The sequence below is a fragment of the Mobula hypostoma genome, chromosome 8 (genome assembly GCF_963921235.1).
Source record: "Mobula hypostoma chromosome 8, sMobHyp1.1, whole genome shotgun sequence".
Lineage (NCBI taxonomy): Eukaryota > Metazoa > Chordata > Chondrichthyes > Myliobatiformes > Myliobatidae > Mobula > Mobula hypostoma.
Genome location: NC_086104.1, coordinates 42,925,736 through 42,953,644, shown reverse-complemented (window position 1 = coordinate 42,953,644; position 27,909 = coordinate 42,925,736).

The following is a 27,909-nucleotide window of genomic DNA, read 5'->3' as shown; positions in this document are numbered from 1 at the left end:
TTCCCATATCCCTTCATGCCCTGACAAATCACGAATCTATTAACCTCTACCTTAAATATACCCAATGATTTGGCCTCCACAGCTGCCTGTGCCAACAAAATCCACAGATTCACCATAAGACCATAAGACAAAGGAGAAGAAGTCAGCCATTCGGCCCATCGAGCCTGCTCCGCCATTTTATCATGAGCTGATCCATTCTCCCATTTAGTCCCACTCCCCCGCCTTCTCACCATAACCTTTGATGCCCTGGATACTCAGATACCTATCAATCTCTGCCTTAAATACACCCAATGACTTGGCCTCCACTGCTGCCCATGGCAACAAATTCCATAGATTCACCACCCTCTGACTAAAAAAATTTCTTGCATTTCTGTTCTGAATGGGCGCCCTTCAATCCTTAAGTCATGCCCTCTCGTACTAGACTCCCCCATCATGGGAAACAACTTTGCCACATCCACTCTGTCCATGCCTTTCAACATTCCAAATGTTTCTATGAGGTCTCCCCTCGTTCTTCTAAACTCCAAGGAATACAGTCCAAGAGCGGACAAATGTTCCTCATATGTTAACCCTCTCATTCCCGGAATCATTCTAGTGAATCTTCTCCGTACCCTCTCCAACGTCAGCACATCCTTTCTTAAATAAGGAGACCAAGACTGCCCACAGTACTCCAAGTGAGGTCTCACCAGCGCCTTATAGAGCCTCAAGATCACATCCCTGCTCCTATATTCTATTCCTCTAGAAATGAATGCCAACATTGCATTCACCTTCTTCACTACTGACTCAGCCTGGAGGTTAACTTTAAGTGTAACCTGTACAAGAACTCCCAAGTCCCATTGCATCTCCGAACTTTGAATTCTTTCCGCATTTAAATAATAGTCTGCCCATTTATTTTTTCTGCCAAAGTGCATAACCATACACTTTCCAACATTGTACTTCATTTGCCACTTCTCTGCCCATTCTTCCAATCTATCCAAGTCTCTCTGCAGACTCTCCGTTTCCTCAGCACTACCGGCCCCGCCACCTCTTTGTATCGTCAGCAAACTTAGCCAGAAAGCCATCTATTCCATAATCCAAATCGTTGATGTACAATATAAAAAGAAGCAGCCCCAACACAGACCCCTGTGGAACACCACTGGTAACCGGCAGCCAACCAGAATAGGATCCCTTTATTCCCACTCTCTGTTTCCTGCCAATCAGTCAACGCTCTATCCACGTATGTAACTTTCCCGTAATTCCATGGGCTCTTATCTTGTTAAGTAGCCTCATGTGTGGCACCTTGTCAAAGGCCTTCTGAAAATCCAAATATACAACATCCACTGCATTTCCCTTGTCTATCCTACTGGTAATTTCCTCAAAAAATTGTAATGTTTGTCAGGCAGGATTTTCCTTTAAGGAACCCATGCTGAGTTCTGCCTGTCTTGTCATATGCCTCCAGGTACTCTGTAACCTCATCCTTGACAATCGACTCCAACAACTTCCCAACCACCGAGGTCAAGCTATCAGGTCTATAATTTCCTTTTTGCTTCCTTGCCCCCTTCTTAAATAGCAGAGTGACATTTGCAATCTTCCAGTCCTCCGGAACCATGCCAGAATCTATTGACTTTTGAAAGATCATCGCTAATGCCTCCGCAATCTCCACAGCTACTTCCTTCAGAACACGCGGGTGCATTCCATCTGGTCCGGGAGATTTATCTACCTTTAAACTATTCAGCTTCCTGAGTACTTTCCCTGTCGTAATTGTGACTGCGCACACTTCTCTTCCCTGCCACCCTTGAGTGTCCGGTATACTGCTGATGTCTTCCTCGGTGAAGACTGATGCAAAATACTCATTCAGTTCCTCTGCCATCTCCTTATCTCCCATTACAATTTCTCCAGCATCATTTTCTATCGATCCTATACCTACTCTCACCTGTCTTTTACTCTTTATATACTTGAAAAAGCTTTTAGTATCCTCTTTAATATTATTTGTTAGCTTCCTTTCATAGTTAATCTTTTCCCTCTTAATGACCTTCTTGGTTTCCTTTTGTAAGGTTTTAAAAACTTCCCAGTCCTCTGTCTTCCCACTAATTTTTGCTTCCTTGTATGCCCTCTCCTTTGCTTTAACTTTGGCTTTGACTTCTCTTGTCAACCACGGTTGCATCCTTTTTCCACTTGAAAATTTCTTCTTTTTTGGAATATACCTGTCTTGCCCCTTCCTCACTTCTCGCATAAACTCCAGCCACTGCTGCTCTGTTGTCTTTCCCGCCAGTGTCCCCTCCCAGTCAACTTTGGCCAGTTCCTCTCTCATGCCATTGTAATTTCCTTTACTCCACTGAAATACTGACACATCAGATTCCGGCTTCTCTTTTTCAAATTTCACAGTGAACTCAATCATGTTATGATCACTGCCTCCTAAGGGTTCCTTCACCTCAATCTCTCTAATCACCTCCGGTTCATTACACAATACCCAATCTAGTACAGCCGATCCCCTAGTGGGCTCAACAACAAGCTGTTCTAAAAAACCATCTCGCAGACATTCTACAAATCCTCTCTCTTGAGATCCAGTGCCAACCTGATTTTCCCAATCCACTCGCATGTTAAAATCCCCCACAATTATCATTAAACTGCCCTTCTGACAAACCTTTTCTATTTCCAGTTGTAATTTGTAGTGCACATCCCTACAGCTGTTTAGAGGCCTATAAATAACTGCCATCAGGGTCCGTTTATCCCTGCTATTTCTTAGCTCGACCCATAAAGATTCTGCACCTTCTGATCCTATATCACCTCTTTCTAATGATTTAATATCATTTCTTAGCAATAAAGCCACGCCTCCCCCTCTGCCTACCTTCCTATCCTTCCGATACACCGTGTATCCTTGGACGTTCAGCTCCCAGAGACATGCATCCTTTAGCCAGGTCTCAGTGATGGCCACAATATCATACCTGCCAATCTGTAGCTCTACGACAAGATCATCCACCTTATTCCTTATGCTGCGTGCATTTAAGTATAACACCTTAAGACCAGTATTTGGTACTTTCCGCTTTGATTTCACTGCAACTTTATTGCACTGCAACTCATCCCAATGGCTACAAATTTGCCCCATCACCTGTCTGTCTTTCCTGACATCTTTACTGCTCACTATCTTAGATTTATTTCTGTTTTCCCCTTCCTCCACTCTGTCATTCCGGTTCCCATCCCCCTGCCAAATTAGTTTAAACGCTCACCACTATCTGGCTAAAGAAATTCCACCTCATCTCCATTTTAAATGGGTGTCCCGCTATCCTGAGGTTGCATCCTCTGGTCTTAGACTCCCTCACCAGAGAAGCCATCCTCTCTGCATCCACTCTGTTGAGGCCTTTCAACGTTCAATAGGAGTCAATGCAATCCCCTTCTCATTCTTCTGAACTCCAGTGAGTACAAGCCCAAAGCATTCAAACATTCCTCATCGATAAACCTTACAATCCTGGAATCATTTTCGAGAACCTCCCCGGTATGCTCCATCTTGTTCACATGTTTATTTTTGTTTTTTCAGGAAGTATTTTTTCTTTATTACAGTGTTTTTGGTTGACAGCGTCTTTTTACTTTTACAGGTATATTCAGTATGTTCTTTTTTGCCAAATGCCCAGTTTTGCCACATAGTGACATTGATTGACAAAAGATGCCTTATTCTTAAAGTCAGCAGAAACTTCATGAACTTGGGAAGATGCTTTCAATAGGTGTGCTTCTTTAGCTGTCATCTCCACAGATGAGCTAATCTCAATTGCCTTCTGTATTTTTAGTCTGTTTTCCGTCAGCAAGCATTTCTGAATTGCCTCACTACGCAGACCACATACGAGTTTATCATATAGCACATCATTCAACAGCTGCCCAAAATCAGTGTTCAGCTGATTACTGCATTACTGCCACAAACTGTGCGATGGACTAACCTTCCTCTTGATCCATTTTATGAAATCTAAACCTCAGCAAAAATCAAAGTTTCAGATGATTAGTGGTTCTTTAAAACTTTAAATATGTCCTTGTAAGACTTATGGCCAGGCTTAGCAGGTTGCACTAGACTGCACAATAAATTAAACATTTTTGCACCCATGACAGTTGGGAAAACGATTGTCATCTGAAATTTGATTTGCCTGCACAAAATATTCAAACCTTTCAGTATGTGACCTCCATTGCTCTGTTGTTTCATCATACAGCCCCATACTTCCAAACATTTTCACCATTTTCGATCACAATCACATTCCAGAAAAGTTAACTCATATTATCCAGCTCTCCCTCCACCTCTTATTTGTTTGTGTCCCATTCTCATTCTCACCCCTTGAATTTTTCACTACCGCCCTTCCTGCAGCCGTTTTCTTTTTGCTCATCCACATTGCGGGCTGACTTTTCTTGCCGAAGGGAATAAAGCAATAAATATTGTGTGAGGACTTGTCATCTTGTCCTCACTGGGAAGCCGGTGGCCATGAATAGCACACAAGAGAGACGGAAAGGTGAGGAACAAAAGATAATACCAATCTTAGAATGTTGTTTATTGACTGTAGCTCAGCATTCAACACCATCAATCCTACAGTCCTGAATAAGAAGCTAAAGAACTTGGGCCTCTGTACTTCCCTCTACGATTGGATCCTCAACTTCCTCATTGGAAGACCACAATCTGTGCGAATTGCAAATAACATCTCCACCTCGCTGACAATCAACAGGCACACTACAGGGACATGTGCTTAGCCCACTGCTCTACTCTCTCTATAACCATGGCTATGTGACTAGGCATAGCTCAAATGCCATCTATAAAGTTGCTGATAATACCACCTTTGTTGGCGGAATCTCAGATGGTGATGAGAGGGTGTACAGGAGTGAGATATACAGGCTGGTTTTGTGGTGTTGTAGCAACAACCTTGCACTCAATGTCAAGGAAGACCAAAGAGCTGATTGTAGACTTCAGTAAGGGTAGAATGAGGGAACACAAACCAATCCTCATAGAGTGATCAGAAATGGAGAGAATGAACAATTTCAAGTTCTAGGGTCTGAGGATCTAACCTGGATGCAACATATTTCACTAGGAGTCTGAGGAGATTTGGTTTGTCACCTAAAACACTCAGAAACTTGTACAGATGTACCATGGAAAGTATTCTGACTGGCTGCACCACCGTCTAGTTTGGGGGTGTGGGGGTGGGCTACTGCACAAGATTGGAGTAAGTTGCAGAAAGTTGTAAAATTAGTCGGTCCATCATGGGTACTAGCCAAAACATCTTCAAGGAGCTGTGTCTCTGGATGGCAGCGTCTACTGTTAAGGACTCCCACCACTCAGGATATGCCCTCTTCTCACTGTTACTGTCAGGAAGGAGGTACAGAAGCCTGAAGGCACACACTCAGCAATTCAGGAACAGCTTCTTCTCCTCTGCCATCTGATTTCTAACCCATGAACACAATCTCACTACTTTATTTTTAATTTTATTTATGCTTTTTGCACTACTTATTTTAAATTAACTATTAATATGCATATATATGCTTATCAGATCTTTTTCTATATTTATCATGCATTGTTAAATCTTGCATAAAAATCTTGCAAAGTTAACAAATTTCACTACATGTGCCACTGATATTAAACCTGATTCTGGTTCCTAAATGTGCAGCTGTTTGTTTTGTTTGTAAGAATGCCCTGTCACATTACATTCATCACATACAATATGGGAAGCCTTGACAGCAACCTGTAAGGGTCAAAATACACATGAATACATAACAAAAAGCTTAATTCGGCCTCTTTAAACCAGTGAGCTGAAGTTAACAAGTATCTGCTAGTAAATGAGAAGAAAATACGCAACAGGTTTGACAATGTCTGATACAAAACAGACCGATATTTCAGTGTTATCAAATCTCAGTACTCCCCTTTCTATTTTGTATCATGACAAATCTGTTGCATACTTCAATCACTTTCTGTTTTTAATCTTAGTAAATGTTTATTCAGCTTTGTTTAATTGTCATTCAACCATACACATGCACACAGCTAAATGAAGCAGAGCTCCTCCAAGGTTTTCAAGTACGTAGTCACACACAGCACATAACATATAATATATATAGTTATGATATCACATACAGTCACAAAAAACATAATATTAGCCCATGTCCCTGAGTGGCATGGCCTGCAGATTGATGGTGCTCCACCAGCAACTCGTTAGTGGAGTAATCCTACAGTATTTGGTGGTCTTAATACCCAGCACGATCTTGCAATCATAAGACAGCTAGAAAGGGCAAATAATCACACCATTGGTTGGAACTGGAGAGGCCGTTGTGACCAAGCTCATCGCCATCTTACCAGAAGGGTGGAAATTGGTTCACTGATTCTTTTCCCATAGCAGTACATGTAGCCACCACTGCACAATGTGATGCTACTTCCAGTTTTGGTCTTTGTTGCTGCAAAATACTGCTAGCCAGTGTTTTCCCACAGTGTGGATTCTTGCATTGTTTCGGGGGTTCTTCCACTTACTTCATTTTGAACCCCTGTAGTATTTCCAGTGAACTTCCCTTTTCTTGAATTCTGCATGGGCCACTAAATTTTCTAAAATCAAACATCAAAAGTGAGGGGGGAGACAGGAAAAAAGAACAACATTCTTGCTAATTGGTGTCACAGCTTTCTGTATCCTGAATGGTTATAGCAAGTGGTTCATAAAACAGCGTTCAAAGGTGAATCAAGAAAAACAATCTGCAACCTGGTTCATCACTGTATATGATTAAAGTAAGCAGTTTTCAGCCCAGTGCTAAACCAAGATTAGATAAAACTTAAAAAGTGTATGAACAAGAACTTGAATCACCAAGGCAGATGAGATTGTGAATCAAATCCTAGTAAATAGTATTAATATAGATAGTTATTTATGGTCAGTGTGGATCTGGTGGAATGAAGGGCTTGTTATTTCATTGTATAGCATTATTCACTATTATGTCTATGAAGGTTCTCAGTCATCCAGGTCATTGTATATCAAGTAGTATTAAACCAAGGCAACTGGACTTGCTGTGTTGAATTGAAGACATCTCACCACTCATCTGAGGGGCTTCTTTAGTTATAATTCATGGGTAGTTCTCCAGTTTATAAGCTCTGTGAGTTGTTTAAACGTATAGCAATCCACCCCATGAGGGTCATTAAGAGCCATAGAGATAATGAAAGGATCATTAGTCTTAACTTTGCATGAATGGAGGCGTGAACTGTTGTGGAGATGCTGGGGTAGAGATGTTAGGACTGCATTGTAAGTATACTTTATACTTTATTGTCACCAAACAATTGATACTAGAACATAAAATCATCACAGCAATATTTGATTCTGCACTTCCCGCTCCCAGGTGTACAAATCAATAGTAAATATTAAAAATTTAAATTATAAATCATAAATAGAAAATAGGAAATGGAAAGTAAGGTAGTGCAAAAAAACCGAGAGGCAGGTCCAGATATTTGGAGGGTACGGCCCAGATCCGGGTCAGGATCCGTTCAGCAGTCTTATCACAGTTGGAAAGAAGCTGTTCCCAAATCTGGCCGTATGAGTCTTCAAGCTCCTGAGCCTTCTCCCCGAGGGAAGAGGGACAAAAAGTATGTTGGCTGGGTGGGTCATGTCCTTGATTATCCTGGCAGCACTGCTCCGACAGCATGCGGTGTAAAATAAGTCCAAGGACAGAAGATTGGTTTGTGTGATGTGCTGCACCATGTTCACAATCTTCTGCAGCTTCTTCCAATCTTGGACAGGACAACTTCTATACCATGTTGTGATGCACCCTAGAAGAATGCTTTCTACGGTGCATCTATAAAAATTAGTGAGGGTTTTAGGGGACAAACCAAATTTCTTTAGTTTTCTCAGGAAGTAAAGGCGCTGGTGGGCCTTCCTGGCAGTGGACTCTGCTTGGTTGGTCCAAGTCAGATCATTCGTGATATTGACCCCGACGAACTTAAAGCTTTTGACTTGTTCCACTTGTGCACCACCGATGTAAATTGGGTCGTGCCGTCCACTACTCCTTCTGAAGTCAACAACCAATTCCTTTGTCTTGCTGACGTCGAAGGATAGGTTATTGTCTTCGCACCATGCCACCAGGTTCTTAATTTCCTCTCTGTACTCAAACTCATCATTACCCGAGATACGGCCTTCAATTGCTGATAGATGGTGTCATACCTCACCCCCTCTGTTCAGGGATAGATTTTCCAGTTTGACAAAGATGACTTCTTTAACCCCTGTGCCCACCAACATTACAGCTAAAGACAAGGAGCCCAAGTATTTGAGAGAAGCCTTGAAAGTTTGTAGCTACCCAGACTGGACCTTCATCAAGATGGCAACAAAAAACCATCAGCCCAACAGACAGCAAAGCAGACGAGAGAACATAGACATACCATATGTAGCTGGAGTTTCAGAGAAACACAGAAGAATTTTCAACAAACACCAAACACTGTCCCCTGTGGCCAGTCCCCTCAGCAACAGGTATATCCCTTTGGATATTGCTGAGGGGGAGGACCTATCTGGACAAGGCAGCAGCAGCCAGACCAATAGCACTGTGGTCAACTCTGAGCGTCAGAAGGGAAGGGTGAAGTCAGGCGGAGCAATAGGGTACACGATGGTTAGGGGGACAGATGGGAGATTCTGCAGCACAAAAGAGATGCCAGTATAGTGTGTTGCCTCCCAGGTGTAAGGGTCCAGGATGTCTCTGAGTGGTTGCAGAAAATTCTTGAAGGGGAGGGTGAACAGCCGGAATCTTGTACATTTTTGCTCAGATTTCCAGCATCTACAGATTTTCTCTTGTTTGTGAGAGAGGTAGAGGTCCTGCGCAGTAAGTTTAGGAAGTTAGGAAGGAGACTGAAGAGCACAACTTCCAAGGTGGCTTTCTCCGGATTACTCCCGGTGCCACGAGGTAGGGAAGGTCAGAACAAGAAGATGGTGCAGATAAATGAGTGGCTGAGGACCCCACTCGGAAAACTGTGTTCAATTCTGATCACCTCACTACAGGAAGTATTTGGATACTATAGAGAGAGTGCAGAGGAGATTTACAAGGGTGTTGCCTGGCTTGCAGGGTGTACCTTATGAGAATAGGTTGAGTGAACTGGGCCTTTTCTCCTTGGAGCAACGGAGGATGAGAGGTGACCTAATAGAGGTATATAAGATGAAGAGAGGCATGGATCGTGTGGATAGCCAGCTTTTTACCAGGGCTGAGATGGCTAGCACGAGGGGGCATAGTATTAAGGTGCTTGGAAGTAGATATAGGGAGATGTCAGAGGTAAGTTTTCCACACAGAGAGTGGTGGTTGCGTGGAATACACTGCTGGTGACGGTAGTGGATAGAATAGGGTCTTTTAAGAGACTCTTAGATAGGTACATGGAGCTTAGAAAAATAGAGGGCTATGCAGTAGGGAAACCCTAGGCTGTTTCTAGAGTAGGTTACGTGGACGGCGTTGCGTTGTAGGCCAAAGGGCTGTAGTACCCTGTAGATTTCTACATTTCTGTGTTTCAAATCCCTGTGCTTTTTAAACCTACAAACACATTCAGTCAGAAACTCACCACCCCAAAGATCCTACACCCACACATACACAACAATATTGTATATCAGGGCCAGAATCAGATTTATTATCACAGGCATATGTCATGAAATTTGTTAACTTAGCAGCAGCAGTTCAATGCGATACATAAGATAGAAGAAAAAAACGTTGAAAAATAAATAAATAAACCAATTACAGTGTATGTATATTGAGTAGATTAAAAATAGTGCAAAAACAGAAATAATGCACATTTAAAAAAGTGAGGTAATGTTCATGGGTTCAATATCCATTTCAGAATCGGGTGGCAGAGGGGAAGAAGCTGTTCCTGAATCTCTGAGTGTGTGCCTTCAAGCTTCTGTACCTCCTTCCTGATCATAACTAAGAAGGTCATTAAGAGGGAACAGATGAATTATGAAAGGAAGCTAGCAAATAATATCAAAGAGGATTCTAAAAGCTTTTTCAAGTACATAAACAGTAAAAGACAGGTGAGAGTAGATATAGGACCGATAGAAAATGATGTTGGAGAAATTGTAATGGGAGATCAGGAGATGGCGGAGGAAATGAACGAGTATTTTGCATCAGTCTTCACTGAGGAAGACATCAACAGTATACCCGGACGCTCAAGCGTAGCAGGGAAGAGAAGTGTGCACAGTCACAATTACAACAGAGAAAGTACTCAGGAAGCTGAATAGTCTAAGGATACATAAATCTCCTGGACCAGATGGAATGCACCCTCATGTTCTGAAGGAAGTAGCTGTGGAGATTGCGGAGGCATTAGCAATGGTCTTTCAAAAATCAATATATTCTGGGCTGGTTCTGGAGGACTGGAAGATTACAAATGTCACTCCGCTATTTAAGAAGGGGAAAAGGAAGCAAAAAGGAAATTATAGACCTGTTAGCTTGACATCGGTGGTTGGGAAGCTGTTGGAGTCGATTGTCAAGGATGAGGTTACGGAGTACCTGGAGGCATATGACAAGATAGGCAGAACTCAGCATGGAAAATCCTTAAAGGAATTCATTAAAGGAAAATCCTGCCTGACAAACCTATTGCAATTTTTTGAGGAAATTACAAGTAGGCTAGACAAGGGAGATGCAGTGGATGTTGTGTATTTGGATTTTCAGAAGGCCTTTGACAAGGTGCCGCACATGAGGCTGCTAAACAAGTTAAGAGCCCATGGAATTACGGGAAAGTTACATACATGGATAGAGTGTTGGCTGATTGGCAGGAAACAGAGAGTGGGAATAAAGGGATCCAGTGCAACCACAGTGGGCTTCACAGCTGAACAGGTGAGAAGACAGTTGAAACATCTCAACCCAAGCAAGGCTGCAGGACCGGATGGTGTCAGTACCAGGGTGCTCAAAGACTGTGCCCCTCAGCTGTGTGGAGTATTTCACCATGTATTCAACCTGAGCCTGAGGCTCCGGAGGGTTCCTGTGCTGTGGAAGACGTCCTGCCTTGTCCCTGTGCCGAAGACGCCGCACCCCAGCGGCCTCAATGACTACAGACCGGTGGCATTGACCTCCCACATCATGAAGACCCTGGAGAGACTTGTTCTGGAGCTGCTCCGGCCTATGGTCAGGCCACACTTAGATCCCCTCCAGTTCGCCTACCAGCCCCGACTAGGAGTTGAGGATGCCATTGTCTATCTGCTGAACCATGTCTACGCCCATCTGGACAAGCCAGCGAGCACTGTGAGGGTCATGTTTTTTGACTTCTCCAGTGCGTTCAACACCATCCGCCCTGCTCTGCTGGGGGAGAAGCTGACAGCGATGCAGGTGGATGCTTTCCTGGTGTCATGGATTATTGATTACCTGACTGGCAGACCACAGTACGTGTGATTGCAACACTGTGTGTCCGACAGAGTGATCAGCAGCACTGGGGCTCCACAGGGGACTGTCTTGTCTCCCTTTCTCTTCACCATTTACACCTCGGACTTCAACTACTGCACAGAGTCTTGCCATCTTCAGAAGTTTTCTGATGACTCTGACAAAGTTGGATGGATCAGCAAGGGAGATGAGGCTGAGTACAGGGCTACAGTAGGAAACTTTGTCACATGGTGTGAGCAGAATTATCTGCAGCTTAATGTGAAAAAGACTAAGGAGCTGGTGGTGGACCTGAGGAGGGCTAAGGCACCGGTGACCCCTGTTTCCATCCAGGGGGGCAGTGTGGACATGGTGGAGGATTACAAATACCTGGGGATACGAATTGACAATAAACTGGACTGGTCAAAGAAGACTGAGGCTGCCTACAAGAAGGGTCAGAGCCATCCCTATTTCCTGAGGAGACTGAGGTCCTTTAACATCTGCCAGACGATGCTGAGGATGTTCTACAAGTCTGTGGTGGCCAGTGCGATCATGTTTGCTGTTGTGTTCTGGGGCAGCAGGCTAAGGGTAGCAGACACCAATAGAATCAACAAACTCATTCATAAGGCCAGTGATGTTGTGGGGATGGAACTGGACTCTCTGATGGTGGTGTCCGAAAAGAGGATGCTGTCCAAGTTGCATGCCATGTTGGACAATGTCTTCCATCCACTACATAATGTACTGGATGGGCACAGGAGTACATTCAGCCAGAGACTCATTCCACTGAGATGCAACACAGAGTTATAGGAAGTCATTCCTGCCTGTGGCCATCAAACTTTACAACTCCTCCCTTGGAGGGTCAGACACCCTGAGCCAATAGGCTGGTCCTGGACTTATTTCCTGGCATAATTTACATATTACTATTTAATTATTTATGGTTTTATATTGCTATATTTATACTCTATTCTTGGTTGGTGCAACTGTAACGAAAATCAATTTCCCTCAGGATCAACAAAGTATGACTACGACTATAACTATGACTATTCTGGTTGGCTGCCAGTTACCAGTGGTGTTCCACAGGGGTCCATGTTGGGGCTGCTTCTTTTTACGTTGTACATTAACGATCTGGATTATGGAATAGATGGCTTTGTGGCTAAGTTTGCTGATGACACAAAGCTAGGTGGAGGGGCCGGTGGTGTTGAGGAAACAGAAAGTCTGCAGAGAGACTTGGATAGATTGGGAGAATGGGCAAAGAAGTGGCAAATGAAATACAATGTTGGAAAGTGTATGGTTATACACTTCGGTAGAAGAAATAAACGGGCAGACTATTATTTAAATGGGAAGAGAATTCAAAGTTCTGAGATACAACGGGACTTGGGTCTCATTGTGCAGGATACCCTTAAGGTTAACCTCCAGGTGGTGAAGAAGGTGAATGCAATGTTGGCATTCATTTCTAGAGGAATAGAGTATAGGAGCAGGGATGTGATGTTGAGGCTCTATAAAGCACTGGTAAGACCTCACTTGGAGTACTGTGGGCGGTTTTGGGCTCCTTATTTAAGAAAGGATGTGCTGACGTTGGAGAGGGTTCAAAGAAGATTCACTAGAATGATTTCGGGAATGAGAGGGTTAACATATGAGGAACGTTTGTCCGCTCTTGGACTGTATTCCTTGGAGTTTAGAAGAATGAGGGGGACCTCATAGAAACATTTGGAATGTTGAAAGGCATGGACAGAGTGGATGTGGCAAAGTTGTTTCCCATGGTGGGGGAGTTTGGTACGAGAGGGCATAACTGAAGGATTGAAGGGCGCCCATTCAGAACAGAGATGCAAAGAAATTTTTTTAGCCAGAGGGTCGTGAATCTGTGGAATTTGTTGCCATGGGCGGCAGTGGAGGTCAAGTTATTGGGTGTATTTAAAACAGTGATTGATAGGTATCTGAGTAGCCAGGGCATCAAAGGTTATGGTGAGAAGGCGGAGGAGTGGGACTAAATGGGAGAATGGATCAGCTCATGATAAAATGACGGAGCAGACTCGATGGGCCAAATGGCTGACTTCTGCTCCTTTGTCTTATGGTCGTATGGTAACAGTGAGAAAAGGGCATGCACTGGGGTGCTGGGGGTCCTTAATAATGGACGCTGCCTTTCTGAGACACCGCTCCCTAAAGATGTCCTGGGTAATTTGTAGGCTCGTACCCAAGATGGAGCCAACTGAATTTACCCTCTGCAGCTTCTTTCGGTCCTGTGCAATAGCCACCCCTCCACCCCCCACCCCACCAGACAGTGATGCAACCTGTCAGAATGCGCTCCACCATATGTCTATAGAAGTTTTTGGATGTTTTTGTTGACATACCAATTCTCTTCAAACTCCTAATGAAGTATAGTTATTGTCTTGCCTTCTTTATAACTGCATCGATATGTTGAGACCAAGTTAGATCCTCAGAGATCTTGATACCCAGGAACTTGACACTGCTCCCTTTCTCCACTTCTCATCCCTCTGTGAGGATCGGTATGTATTCCTTCGTCTTACCCTTCCTGAAGTCCACAATCAGCTCTCTCATCTTACTGACAATTATATATGCTATCCAATGAAATGAGAACTGCACAGGACTGTATATCGGTGAGACTAAACAACCATTTCACAAACAGATGGCCCAACATAGGAGGGCTAACACCTCAGGTCAAGAATCTGCTGCATATCTACACCTAAACGACAAGGGACACTCCTTTGATGATAACAATTTGCACATTTTGGACAGGGAGGACAGGTGGTCTGAAACAGGGGTTAAAGAAGCTATCTTTGTCAAACTGGAAAACCCATCCCTGAGCAGAGGGGCTGGGGTATGACACCATCTATCTGCTACTTACAATGCAGACCTAACATCTCTACTCTCCCATTCCCACAATAGTTCACACCTCCATTCATGCAAAGATAAGAGTAATGACCTTCTCATTACCTCTACGACTGTTCCTTTAAACAACTCACAGAGTTTATAAACCAGAAAACTGCCCACTGTGGATTAGAATGGAAGAAGCCTCTCAGATGAGTGGTGAGCTGTCTTCTACACAGCATAGCAAGTCTAGTTGCCTTGATTTACCACTTGTTGATAATCACTATTATATCATAAAAATAATGATGGTGATCATAGATCCAAATGCTGCTAGTTCAGGGGCATCAGGTTATCAGAAGGTAGGTAACACTGAGTGGCTCTATTTACTGTCCTTCCACCACCTCTCATGCTTCACTTCGTCAGTTCAACCTGTGACTGAGGCTGGCTCCTTACTAAGTGGGTACCTTCAATACCATACTTCACAAAAGCATAGATTCCATAAAGTTCTTTCCTGGGATGATTTAATATTCCTGTGTACCATTGTTATTTTTCTTTATCTATATCCTCGAGGAAGCCAGCTCTGACTGGGAGCTCATCAGCAACAGCAATATAAATTTGAGTAGGTTAGAGTCTAGGGACCCTGCAAAGAATGACTTGCCTCCTGACACCACAAAGTCTTTCCACCATCCGCAAGGTACAGGTTGGGAGTTTACTGGAGGACTCCCCACCTTCCTGGAGGAATGCTAAGCCAACAACATTCAAGAAGCCAAACACCATCCAGGTCAACATAGCTGAATTGATTGGCACCCCAAGTTTTCATTCCCTTCACAAATGGCCTATTGGTAGTGTATGCCATCTAAAAAGTGCCCTGCAGTTACTCATCAAAGCGTCACTCTTAAACCAGTTCTTCACTTCCATTTTGCTCTTTGATTCTACAAACAGAATGCCTGGTCTCACAGCTGCATTTCCCTCTGTGCAATAAATGAATTTTGTTTATAATCTTTGTCCTTTTGCTGCCCTTCTTGATAGACTCAGGATACTCGGGATGTTATGGTTATCATCCAAATGTCAGCACCTGAATCCAAATCCATTCTTAGGTCTCAGCAAGGTAATTTTGGTGTGCAGATGGCAATGGAAAATGAAACTGTCATTGCATCTGATTTTCCAGTGCGCAATCCAAGGATCAGAACTGTGATTCCAGTTTCCTATATAGAGATGAATAGGAGAAGAGTCCATTCTTAGCACTTGCATTGGGAATCCAGTGAACTGTTTTCCATTTCAAGAGAAAGATTCACTGTTTCCATTCCCTTGGGCAAATGATAGATGCAATGCAATCTGGCAAGAATTCACAAGTCCCTTTCACTCAACTTGTTTTAACCATTGGACTTTGGATCAAAATCAGGAATCTTTTTAGCTTTTTCATTATATAATGCTTCTGAGATTTGTGATTTTCTAATTCATTTTTTTCAACCCACAGCAATTTTATTTGATTTAACCCTTGTTCTTGTTAATAACAGGGCATATGACTTAGGGGAGGGGCATTTTAAAATCATGACCAAATAATTTAAAACCAACCACATACCATGTTAGTTTCTAACAGGCATCTCTAGGTCTGCCTGCAAGCTTGACTTTCCAGGCAGGACATCATACTGTTGGTGATTGAAAGTTGGGGTCTTTTGAAATCACTACAACATGGTTGATTTAACAACAGTGAACAACCTTAATGCTGTATTCAAGGTTGATATTGGGAGCAGTCCTTGCTAAAGAAATCCAATGCCAAAAAATAAACAAAATATAAGAATATGCAAAATGTTTTTTTTCCATGTGGGCCAAAAGAAGGGCCATATAAACATATGAATTAGAAGAGGAGTAAGCCGCTCTTTCCCCTCAAACCATTCAACAAGATTGTACATTGCTGACCTGATTTAAGACTCAACTCTGCATTCATGCCTTCCTGCTTTCACCACACCCTCCCCCTTATCAACATGCACTTAGCTTTAATTTGAAATTATTCCAAGAATTTGCTTCCACCAACCTTGAAGGAACAGAGTTCCAAAGATTCACAACACTCTGAAAGAAAAGTAATTTCTTAAATAGGTGCCTGCAAGGAAGAGACAAGTAATAATTATAAAGTGGAGAGAGGCAGACTGAAGGCTGGAGGGGTAAGGGATTTCCTGGGGTCAAGGTTGGCTGGTTGGCTATCATCTAAGAAAATCTTCCATCCTGGAAAAACTTCCCTTGTTCAAAGGAAAGGAAGCCATTTGGGGTAGATAATAAAATACCACTAAAGCTAAGCAGACGTCTAACAGGTTGAGAAAGAATGTCCATTTGTAAGAGGATCCTGATCATGGGAAGAAAGCAAGTAAGAGTTGACCTCGGGAGCTGACAGGAAAGGGGAAAGAATCATCCAGATGCACACCCATCTGCATTCATCTGATCAATGAACAACGTTCAAAGTGCAATGCTATTGGGAAGTGGGGTGATTAGATAACTTCAGCCACCAAGTATATTCTAAATAACAATCAATATTGCAGGAGTGGTTAAAATTGTTATTACTTGTTCTCAGCCAGTTTCTAGTAGTCCCAAGGAGTGCTGTCAATTGTGGCTACAATCCCTGACTTTACAAGAAATAATGAGCTTTCGAAAATGTGCAAGTGGCTCTAGAAGAGAGCCTTGGCTGTACATTTAAGGAATTAAATAGCTAAAGAATAAATGTGAAAACAAACGTGAGCTTCAGAAGTCACAACAACATGGGTAGATGTACTTTCCTATTTCATCAGCAGGAAAAACTATACTACAAGCAAAAAATAATGTCACTCCCACTGCTGCCCTGCACAAGGAAATGTTCTTAAGGTTGAAAGATGCCAATTAAGAATGTTTTTTTTATAAGTCAGATGTTTTAAATTAATAAGAATAGAAGATTCCAGGTGAAGATTCTAAAGAAAGTGTTGAGAAATGCCAACATTTTTGTATCATGCTGGATTGAAGTGATTGTAACCTTCCAGGGAGCATCCATGGAATGTCCTTGATGTGGTTAAAAAATAGTTGAGAGTGCCAGAATCTTCTCTTTGATTCTGCAGGATCAGCTGGCAACAGAATGCACGTCAACCACTTACATAGACCAAAAAGGCATGAACTCAAACCAACAAATGAAAAATATACGTACTTTATTTTATAAAATACAAAAGCCCAAATCAGTTTTCCAGTGTGGTCTGCCACCTAGCTCCATACAAAATTGGTATTTTATCAACATCAGATTATTTTTGATGGCATTCCTTGATACTAAAGTCATTGACAGTACTTCATTAAGCACAGTGGGAACTATTGTTCCCATTCTGCAGTGTTTGGGCAAGCCATTTCTATGAATAAGTAGTTCTGAAATGCTGTTAAAGTACCTGAATGTCTTAAGTTTTGGCAAAATCTTTATCTGTAAATCATAGTTTGAAGATAAATCAAATGCCCTCATTCATTTAAGAGATATAACCTTTTCTCCCTCATAGTCATTGACAATAATTATTAATTAGCAGTTTCTCCATTGGAAGAACTTTTATTTAGAACATAGAAAATTTCTCTAATTTATAGTAGTTTGAAAGCATAATTGCAATTCCAATATTTTAATATTCTAGGCCACAACAAATGTTTAAAGGCATGAATGGTTGGCATTATAATGCAGCTGCTGCTGCCAAGTTTCTGAACGAAAGTTGCACAAGTCTTGGTTACTGCAGCTTGGAGCAGAGGCACATATGTAGCTGGGAACACTGAAGGGTGCGTGCCGAACTGGGATTGTTGCCATTAGCAACCCAACCTGGCTTTCTGCTTAGCAATGCCACACTAGTCTGGAGGGATTCTCAGGTTGTGAGGAGAGCTTGAGGACGTGGGGTGTTGATGAAATAATATGGTGAGGTGCAGGCCAGCCAGGGAAGGTGAGAAGTATAAAGCATTTCAACGTGAGGTTTAGTTTCTCAAATGTAACAGAGAACCCCCAAAACAGCAGAAATATTGCCACTTAAAAATCAATTTCAACAGTATCAAAGACCCTAGAAAGATGGTTCTTCACAGACAGTGACTCTAGAGATTCTAACCATTTCAAAAGATAGGAGATAAAATATTAGCTTTATTTGTCACATGTGTATCAAACATACAGTGAAATGCATTGTTTGCAACAAATCAAATCAACGAGGGCAGCCTGCAAGTGCTGACACACCTCCAGTGCCAACATTGTATGCCCACCTCCAGTGCCAACATTGTATGCCCACCTCCAGTGCCAACATCGTATGCCCCCATCCAGTGCCAACATTGTATGCCCACCTCCAGTGCCAACATTGTATGCCCACCTCCAGTGCCAACATCGTATGCCCACCTCCAGTGCCAACATTGTATGCCCACAACTTCTTAATTCTAACCAGATATCTTTAAAATATGGGAGGAAATCAGAGCACCTGGAGGAAACCTACATGGAGAGAACATACAAACAATTTACAGACAGCAGTGGAAATCAAACCCCGATCGGTTGTCACTGGCGTTGTAGAGTGAAGAATTGCCACAGAGTGTCCACTGTGGTCATACTGCCATAAACTCTACCATTATTAGCACCAGTGAAGAGGCTTCCCTGCCAGGAAACATAAGGACTTACAGTACATCGTGAAAATAACAGGAGATCGAGGATCCAGGAACGAATTCGTGCAAACTTACTGAATTAGAAAATCCACCACACCTCAAGTGAAAAGTAACGACTCTACAGAGGCCTGAGGACCAAGGGAAAAAACAAGTCTGCAGAATGATGATTACTGTAAAGGTTCAGAAAATCTAACAATTCACCAATAACTGAGACCTGTACAGATTGTTCAGCAAGGCCATTAGCATAAATATCACCGAGGATCTCACGTGATCTGTACAGATTGGCTTGTGGTGAAAAAAAAAGCACCACAGTTCCTCTTTCACCTCAGACAGTTGAAGAAGTTTGGTATGGGCCCCCAAATCCTAAGAAATTTCCACAGGAGCACAATTGAGAGCATCCTGGCTGGCTGCATCACTGCCTGGTATGGGAACTGTACTTCCTTCAATCACAGGACTCTGCAGAGAGTGGTGCGGACAGCCTAGCGCATCTGTAGATGTGAACTTCACGCTATTCAGGACATTTGCAGAGACAGGTGTGTAAAAAGGGCCCGGAGGATCACTGGGGACCCGAGTCACCCCAACCACAAACTTTTCCAGCAGCTACCATCTGGGAAAAGTTACCACAGCGTAAAAGCCAGGACCAACAGGCTCCGGGACAGCTTCTTCCACCAGCCCATCAGACTGATCAACTCACGCCGATACAATTGTATTTCTAAGCTATATTGACTGTCCTGCTGTACATACTGTTTATTATAAATTACTATGATTGCACATTGCATATTTAGACGGAGATGTAGTGTAAAGATTTTTGCTCCTCATATATGTGAAGGATGTAGGTAATAAAGTCAATTCAATTCAATTTAGAGATGTTTTCAAAGTCAGGAAGTCTCATTAGAGGTGAATTGTATAATTTGCTTTGAAGAAGAGATATTAAAAAAATCCAAGTGTGGTTCTGAAGATGAAAGCATAAGTCACTTCTAAATGAATATTTTGACATTGATGCTGCTGTATCACAAGTTGGAATTATGCATTTTTACCTTCAAAATGGCTGTGAGTAAGTGCAAAATATGAACATATTGGGTATTTTTTGTCTTATGGTATCGTAGAGCATAGGTAAAGTTTTAAGTAAAGAGCAGGCATGGTTTCACAAACAGTGCTGTTACTCATGGTAGAGATTCTTTTCCCTATGGATTGCAACCATGATGTCATAGAGAAGTTTGTGTTGTCCAAATGAAACTGAGTGAAATATAAGCCGGAGTCCAGCATCCCCAACGGGGTAATGTGTGAAGGAAAGGACAAGGTACCATTCAATAGCTATCTGACACCAAAACCCCAAGATCAAAGCAAGCAGATAAAGTGATCTCCTGTCTCACCAGCCAAAGTGGTAAATGACAGCTCCAAAAGGAGAGTGAATCTCTGTTTGTCTTTGTACATACTTTCCATTGGATTCCAATGCAACTTCCAGCATGTACTCTGTGCTTTATGGTATGCAGTAGATTCCTGGTGTAAATATTTCTTCCATGTTTCCCAACCTTTCCCTACAAAGTTCTTGAAGAAATAGACAAGCAGCAACAGGGTCTGGTAAAGAGGTTACTAGGGTGTTTTAGACAATAGACAATAGACAATAGGTGTAGGAGTAGGCCATTCGACCCTTCGAGCCAGCACCGCCATTCACTGTGATCATGGCTGATCATCCACTATCAGTATCCATTTCCTGCCTTATAACCATATAACCATATAACCATATAACAATTACAGCATGGAAACAGGCCATCTCGGCCCTTCTAGTCCATGCTGAACTCCTACTCTCACCTAGTCCCACCGACCTGCACTCGGTCCATAACCCTCTGTTCCGTTCCTGTCCATATATCTATCCAATTTAACTTTAAACAACAACATCGAACCTGCCTCAACCACTTCTGCTGGAAGCTCGTTCCACACAGCCACCACTCTCTGAGTAAAGAAGTTCCCCCTCATGTTACCCCTAAACTTTTGCCCTTTAACTCTCAACTCATGTCCTCTTGTTTGAATCTCTCCCACTCTCAATGCAAAAAGCCTATCCACGTCAACTCTATCAATTCCCCTCATAATTTTAATTACTTCTGTCAACTCCCCTCTTAACCTTCTACGCTCCAAAGAATAAAGACCTAACTTGTTCAACCTTTCTCTGTAACTTAGGTGATGAAACCCAGGCAACATTTTAGTAAACCTCCTCTGTACTCTCTCAATTTTGTTGACATCTTTCCTATAATTCGGTGACCAGAACTGTACACAATACTCCAAATCTGGCCTTACCAATGCCTTATACAGTTTCAACATTACATCCCAACTCCTATACTCAATGCTCTGATTAATAAAGCCCAGCATACCAAAAGCTTTCTTCCCCATAACCTTTGATTCCACTATCTTTAAAATCTCTATCCATCTCTTTTTTGAAAGCATGCAGAGACTTGGCCTCCACAGCCTTCTGGGGCAGAGCATTCTATATATCCACCACTCTCTGGGTGAAAAAGTTTTTCCTCAACTCCGTTCCAAATGGCCTACCCCTAATTCTTAAACTGTGGCCTCTGGTTCTAGACTCACCCATCAGCGGGAACATGCTTCCTGCCTGCAGCGTGTCCAATCCCTTAATAATCTTATATGTTTCAATAAGATCCCCTCTCAGCCTTCTAAATCCCAGAGTATACAAGCCCAGTTGCTCCAATCTTTTGACATATGACAGTCCCGCCATCCCGGGAATTAACCTTGTGAACCTACACTGCACTCCCTCAATAACAAGAATGTCCTTCCTCAAATTTGGAGACCAAAACTGCACACAGTATTCCAGGTGTGGTCTCACCAAGGCCCTATACAGCCGCAGAAGGACGTCTTTGCTCTTATACTCAATTCCCCTTGTTATGAAGGCCAGCATGCCAATAGCTTTGTTACAAACCCACACATAGAATGATCACCTTACACTACGGTTTGAGACGAAAGTTATGGATCTCTTCAGCTCCACTCACACAGGGAAGGAGGTAGAAAAGGTAGCCAAAACAGTCTTTTTCATTCATCCTTGGCTGCTCAAATGCTTCTGGCAAAATATCTGCCAAGCAGTGGTCTAAAATGTAGATCAGCTTCAGAATCTCAAGTCAAGTCATGTCAAGTCAAGTCACTTTTATTGTCATTTCGACCATAACTGCTGGTACAGTACACAGTAAAAACGAGACAACGTTTTTCAGGACCATGGTGCTACATGAACAATACAAAAACTACACTGAACTACATAAAACAACATAAAACTACACTAGACTACAGACCTACCCAGGACTGCAAAAGTGCACAAAACAGTGCAGGCATTACAATAAATAATAAACAAGACAATAGGCACAGTAGAGGGTATAGTAGGTTGGTATCAGCCCAGGCTCTGGATATTGAGGAGTCTGATGACTTGGGGGAAGACACTGTTACACAGCCTGGTTGTGAGAGCTTGAATACTTCGGTGCCTTTTGCCAGATGGCAGAAGGGAGAAGAGTTTGTATGAGGGGTGCGTGGGGTTCTTCATAATGCTGTTTGCTTTACGGATGCAACATGTGCTGTAAATGTCTATAATGGCCGGAAGAGAGACCACGATGATCTTCTCAGCTGACCTCACTATCTGCTGCAGCGTCTTGTGATCTGAGATGGTGCAATTTCTGAACCAGGCAGTGATGCAGCTGCTCAGGATGCTCTCAATACAACCTCTGTAGAATGTGGTGAGGATGGGGGGTGGGAGATGGATTTTTCTCAGCCTTCGTAGAAAGTAGAAGCACTATTGGGCTTTCCTGGTGATGGAGCTGGTGTTGAGGGACCAGGTAAGATTCTCCACCAGGTGAACACCAAGAAATTTGGTGCTCTTAACGATCTCTACGGAGGAGTCATCGATGTTCAGCGAGAGTGGTGGGAGCAGTCAATCTGTAGGACTTGGTTCTTCACCAATATTTAATCAAAGATCTGGTTCACGGCAACCAATGAAGACTGTGCAATACTGCAGATGACACTAGAAATATGGAATGTAATTACATCTGCAGAATCTCTTGGGTTTATGGAATGTAATGATCTTACATTAAAATAATATATTGCCTATCTATCTTTAAAGTGCAAAGGATTGCCCTTAGATATGGCAAATATATTTTTTTTAATACTCAGACTTACATCTAATGGGTCAACTCCAAGCATATGCACATCAAGCAGGGCTGAACTTGCTGAGCTGGTAACCAGTAAATTCCAAAGCAAGAATTCTGTTTACACAAACAAACCAGGCTTCCACTATATTCCTGGAAACATTGAGATAGTTCCAAAAACAGGTTTGAGTCTCAGAATCCCTCTCATTTCATATATTACTGTTGGTCTTATTGGATAAATGCAGTAAAGTCTCATTTATCCAGCTTTTATACTTCTAGAATTCCCATTCATTGAGCAAACATTTCCAAGAATTTGATTTAGATCTACTGTAGTTTATATTAATACAATTTAACCTTAAAAGGAGGGGAGGAGAAGATGGCGGTGTGACGTAGCGCGTGCGGCCGCTCCAAAATGATATTGTATTTGTAAGTAGGATGCCGTGCACAATCCTGATTTGATGGAGACAGACGTGAGAAGCACGGAGGGACATCTGGAGAAACTTCTGAAATGCCCACTTTGCTGCCGCTGCTACTGTGTGATTGAGAATCTCCGGAGGGGAAGGTCCCAAATCCTCGGCTTTGCCTATTGCCTGTTGCCAGGGCCGGGGTCGAAGCACTTGGCAGAGATGGTGCTCGGTGCTTGGTGTTGGAGAGCTGGTCAGAGGCTCGAAGTTTTCAGATGGGCTGAGAATCAGACTGTGGTCGGGTGCTTCCAGGGTGCTGCATCGGCAAGTTTGCGGTGCTGGAAGCTCATGGCAGGGAGAGTTTTTCTTCCTTCTACCGTCTGAGAGATGATGGGACTTTTGAGAGACTTTGAGACTCTTTTTTAACCGTGCCATGGTCTGTTCTTTATCAAATTACGGTACTGCTTTGCACTGTTGTAACTATATGTTATAATTATGTGGGTTTTGTCAGTTTTTTTAGTCCTGGTTTGTCTTGTGTTTCTGTGATATCATTCATGGAAGAACATTGTATCATTTCTTAATGCATGCATTACTAAGTGACAATAAAAGAGGACTGCATGTCTGCATAATCTAATATGGAATTCCTGTGTAAAATAGAGTTATTTAAAAGATGACATATAATTCATCAATTTATGCAGATATTAATGCGTGATGTGCAGCGATGATTTTGTTGAGCAAGTCTCCATTGCCCATGGATGCTGGATGGCTGAGTGTATACTGTATTTGGTCTGACCGTGAATAAAATACTCCAACCAGTCTTAAATTCATTCGTCCATTTCCTGATTTACAGTATCATCTCCAGAAAAGATTCAGAGCGAGTCAGTAGAAGCCACAGCTATCCTTTCCTGCTCCACCATCTCCCCCTCCCCCCACTTCATCTGCCTCCTCTCTTTTACTTGTGGTTGAATGCAAGAAAAAAAATAGCAAGGAAGTGGGAAAGGGAATAATCAACTGGGAATGACAGTGAATAATTCTGGCACAAAGCTGGAATCTAAGGATGCCTTGGGATCTGCATTAGGGTAGAATTCACATGGATAATATTAACACACAGGAAAGAAAACTGTACAATTCTCAATGTGTATTGAAGACAAAATGACAAAGATCGGCGGCAGTTCAAATGCACGAGAAGAACAATAATACTGGATAATTTAAACAATCCCAAGAAAGACACAAACAAGAGTAATAATTCTGGTCAAAGTGCAGGATGCTTTTCATAACGTATCCAGTATTGCTCCCTGGATCAGAATACAATGAGGAAACAATCATTGTTTGATTTACAGTTGGGAAATGAAGCAGAACAAATAACTGAAGCAACGGCAGGAGAATATGTGGAAAATCAAATCATGACATAGTTAGGCCTAATCCAAAAATAAGAAAAGACAATGAAGAGTCAAAGATAATGGTCACTGCATGAGAAGAGGCCATATTCAGCATGATAAAGTATGTTCAGTGTTACAGGTTTTCAGAGCAGTTTAATGGATCAGCTGAGGAAAATCTTTAAAACTGAGGTAGATTAAGTAAAATATAAATACTTTCTAATTAATCATTTAAGTTCCATGAATCAATAAACATGTAAAACTAAACTAGATGTTACATAGCAAAGTTTGGGTTTGCAGAACTAAAAAAAGTCATCAAGAATAAAGACAAAAGAAGAATGACATCAGAAAACAAGAACATTAAAGGAAAGGGTAAATAGGTCAGATAAACATGCATTTTGATGAGTCACAGATTGGCAGAATAGCCATGAGGGGTTAAATTACTGTTTCCATCATTGTTTCTGATCCTGCTGCAGGAATCACTCATGGGTGAAGCAAGTAACTCAACTGGAAGATTAAGGTATGTCAAATGTAATGGACCAGATCATATTGATTTTAGTCAGCACATCTGACTTTCTACTCTATGGCTGGACTAACCACCAGGTCCAGCTGAATTTCCTGAAGAGCAAAATATATCTCATATCTGTTTATGGTAGATATCCGTGATATGCAACATTCATTGTTAAGGTAATTAAAGCTAATAGGTTTGGAATTCTTGTCAATAAATTTTAATATCTTTAATTTAGTCACATGAGGTAAAGTGTTTTGAGATGCTTTTTTTGTTTTTGTTATTTAAATATACTTAAGTGTTGGTAAAATGCCTCTCATCAACAAAAACAGTTAAAGACTGCAGAAAAGGCATTTCAGTGAAGTGAAGGGTCTAGGGGCATGGCTGAGGTGCACTTGCCACTCATGGACAAATTTGTCATGGAAAGCACCAAGGCTACACCTCCTCCAGGATATGAGGAGCAATACAGTTGCAAAAGCTTTGTGTGGCCACGGGTATGGTGAACACAGTGAGACCAAGGCAAGGACCAGCTCTTCAGAATCCTACCCATTAATTAAATACATGCATTGCTTCTACAACCTATTGTAAAAATACAAATATCATTGCCCTAAAGAAGGAGATAGAACAATAATTATGAATAATTTCTATTATTTATTTAGAGTTACAGCATCGAATAGATTCTTACAGCCCAGCGGGCTGCACCACCCAGCAGTCTACCTGGTTAACCCTAGCCTAGATTTTAAAAGAGGATTTTGCTCTATAAATCTACCTGTGAATCTCTCTCAGTGTCCTCTGTGTTTCAGTAAGAGCCCCTGTCATAGTTCTAAATTGAAATTGATTTCTTCTCACAGGGTGACCATCACATCGGGGTAAGTTCACGCTGCTCTGCCTCCATCTTCCCTGAGATGGGAAGCACAGGACCTCAGCTGTAATCTCATCACAATATATCCCTCAAATTTGCTGCACATGTTGCTAGGATAGTGTGCTAAACCATGTATATAGGTTGTAACTGGGTTACCTGTCTGGACTCGCCCCTCTGCTGACTGCTCCTGTGGCTCCTCCCACAGTCCAGGGCAGACATGGACGTGGATCCATTTTACTGTTAATAAAAGCCTTTCAGTATTTATTCTACTTCCAGTCTTTTGGAGTAATTGATAGTGCATCAGATAGTTAAGAAGCTGTATGGTGTGTTGTCCTTCATTAATCAGGGGATTGAATCCAAATGCTGCAATGTAATGTCGCAGCTGTATAACCCTCCGGTTACACCACACTCAGAGCATTGCATTCTGAACTAGTTGTCTCAATGTCAATGAGGAAACTTTAGAGAGGTTGCAGGAGTGATTTGCAAGGATGCTGCCTGGACTAGAGAGCATGTCTTATGAGAAAAGGTTGAGCCAGCTAGGGTATTTCTCTTTAGAATGAAAGGGGATGCGAGCTCACGATGGAGGTGCAGAAAATGATAAGAGGCATAGATAGGGTGGACAGCCAATGCCTTTATCCCAGGTGAGCAATGGTTAATACAAGAAGGTGATTGGAGGAAAGCAGAGGGAAGATGTCAGAAGCAGGTTTTTTAGACAGAGTGTGGTAAGTGGATGGAACACACTGCTAGGGGTGGTGGTAACAGCAGATACATTAGCAACTTTTAAGAGGCTCTTAGAGAGGAGCAAAGAAAAATAGGAACAAGAGGAAAATTGGGGGCTATATGGAGGGAAGGGTTAGAAAGACCTTAGAGTAGAAGTTAAAAGTTTGGCACATCATCCTGGGCTGAAAGGCCAATACTGTTCTATGTGTTATGTTCTATGCTTTATGTTATAAGCTATTCATACATTGATATTTGACTTTATTTTTACTATTTTGTATGGTTGGTGAAAGACGAACCGGTGTTTAGCTCACCACCTGATAGTTTACTCATTTCAGCACTGAGCTGACTCGGCAGCTGTGGTCCACAATTCTCGGCACTCACCCAAGCGCTGAGCTGGCTTCATGACTGTGGGATCACTTTTTGGGACCCTGCAGTTAATGTTCGTGTGTTATTTGTTTATTTTTTCATTGTTTGCACTTTATGATTTTGTGAAGAAAACATGCAAGAGTCATTTTATGTGCTTAACAAAAGCCACAGACCTTTACTTCCTTTATGAACAAACCAAAAATAGTCGTCCTATACTGACATCACGTGGTGTTGGCACGTGGCCAAGTGGTTAAGGCATTCGACTAGTGATCTGAAGGTTGTGAGTTCGAGCCCCAGCCGAGGCAGCGTGTTGTGTCCTTGAGCAAGGCACTTAACCACACAACGCTCTGCGACGACACTGGTGCCAAGCTGTATCGGCCCTTGTCCTTCCCTTGGACAACATCGGTGTCGTGGAGATGGGAGACTTGCAGCATGGGCAACTGCCAGTCTTCCATACAAGCTTGTCCAGGCCTGCGTCCTGGAGAGTGAAGACTTTCCAGGTGTAAATCCATGGTCTCGCAAGACTAACGGATGCCTTATATATACTGACATCAGTACGTCAGGCACCAACTCAATGACGGTGATTGTGACTTAGGTAGAACAGTTTCTAGTGTGAACAATATGTGTTACCTGTCACCCATTACATTACCCTACACAGACTTCCCACTCAAGAATTCACCAAAACCAGTATTGGAGTCTGTCTGGAGCTCGTATGAGCCACACAGCTCGAGTCCTATGTGCCTTGGTTGGAGGAACAGCAGGTTCGTCTGGCATACCCAGGGTGTGCTGTTGCATACATCACCTTGTTGTGATG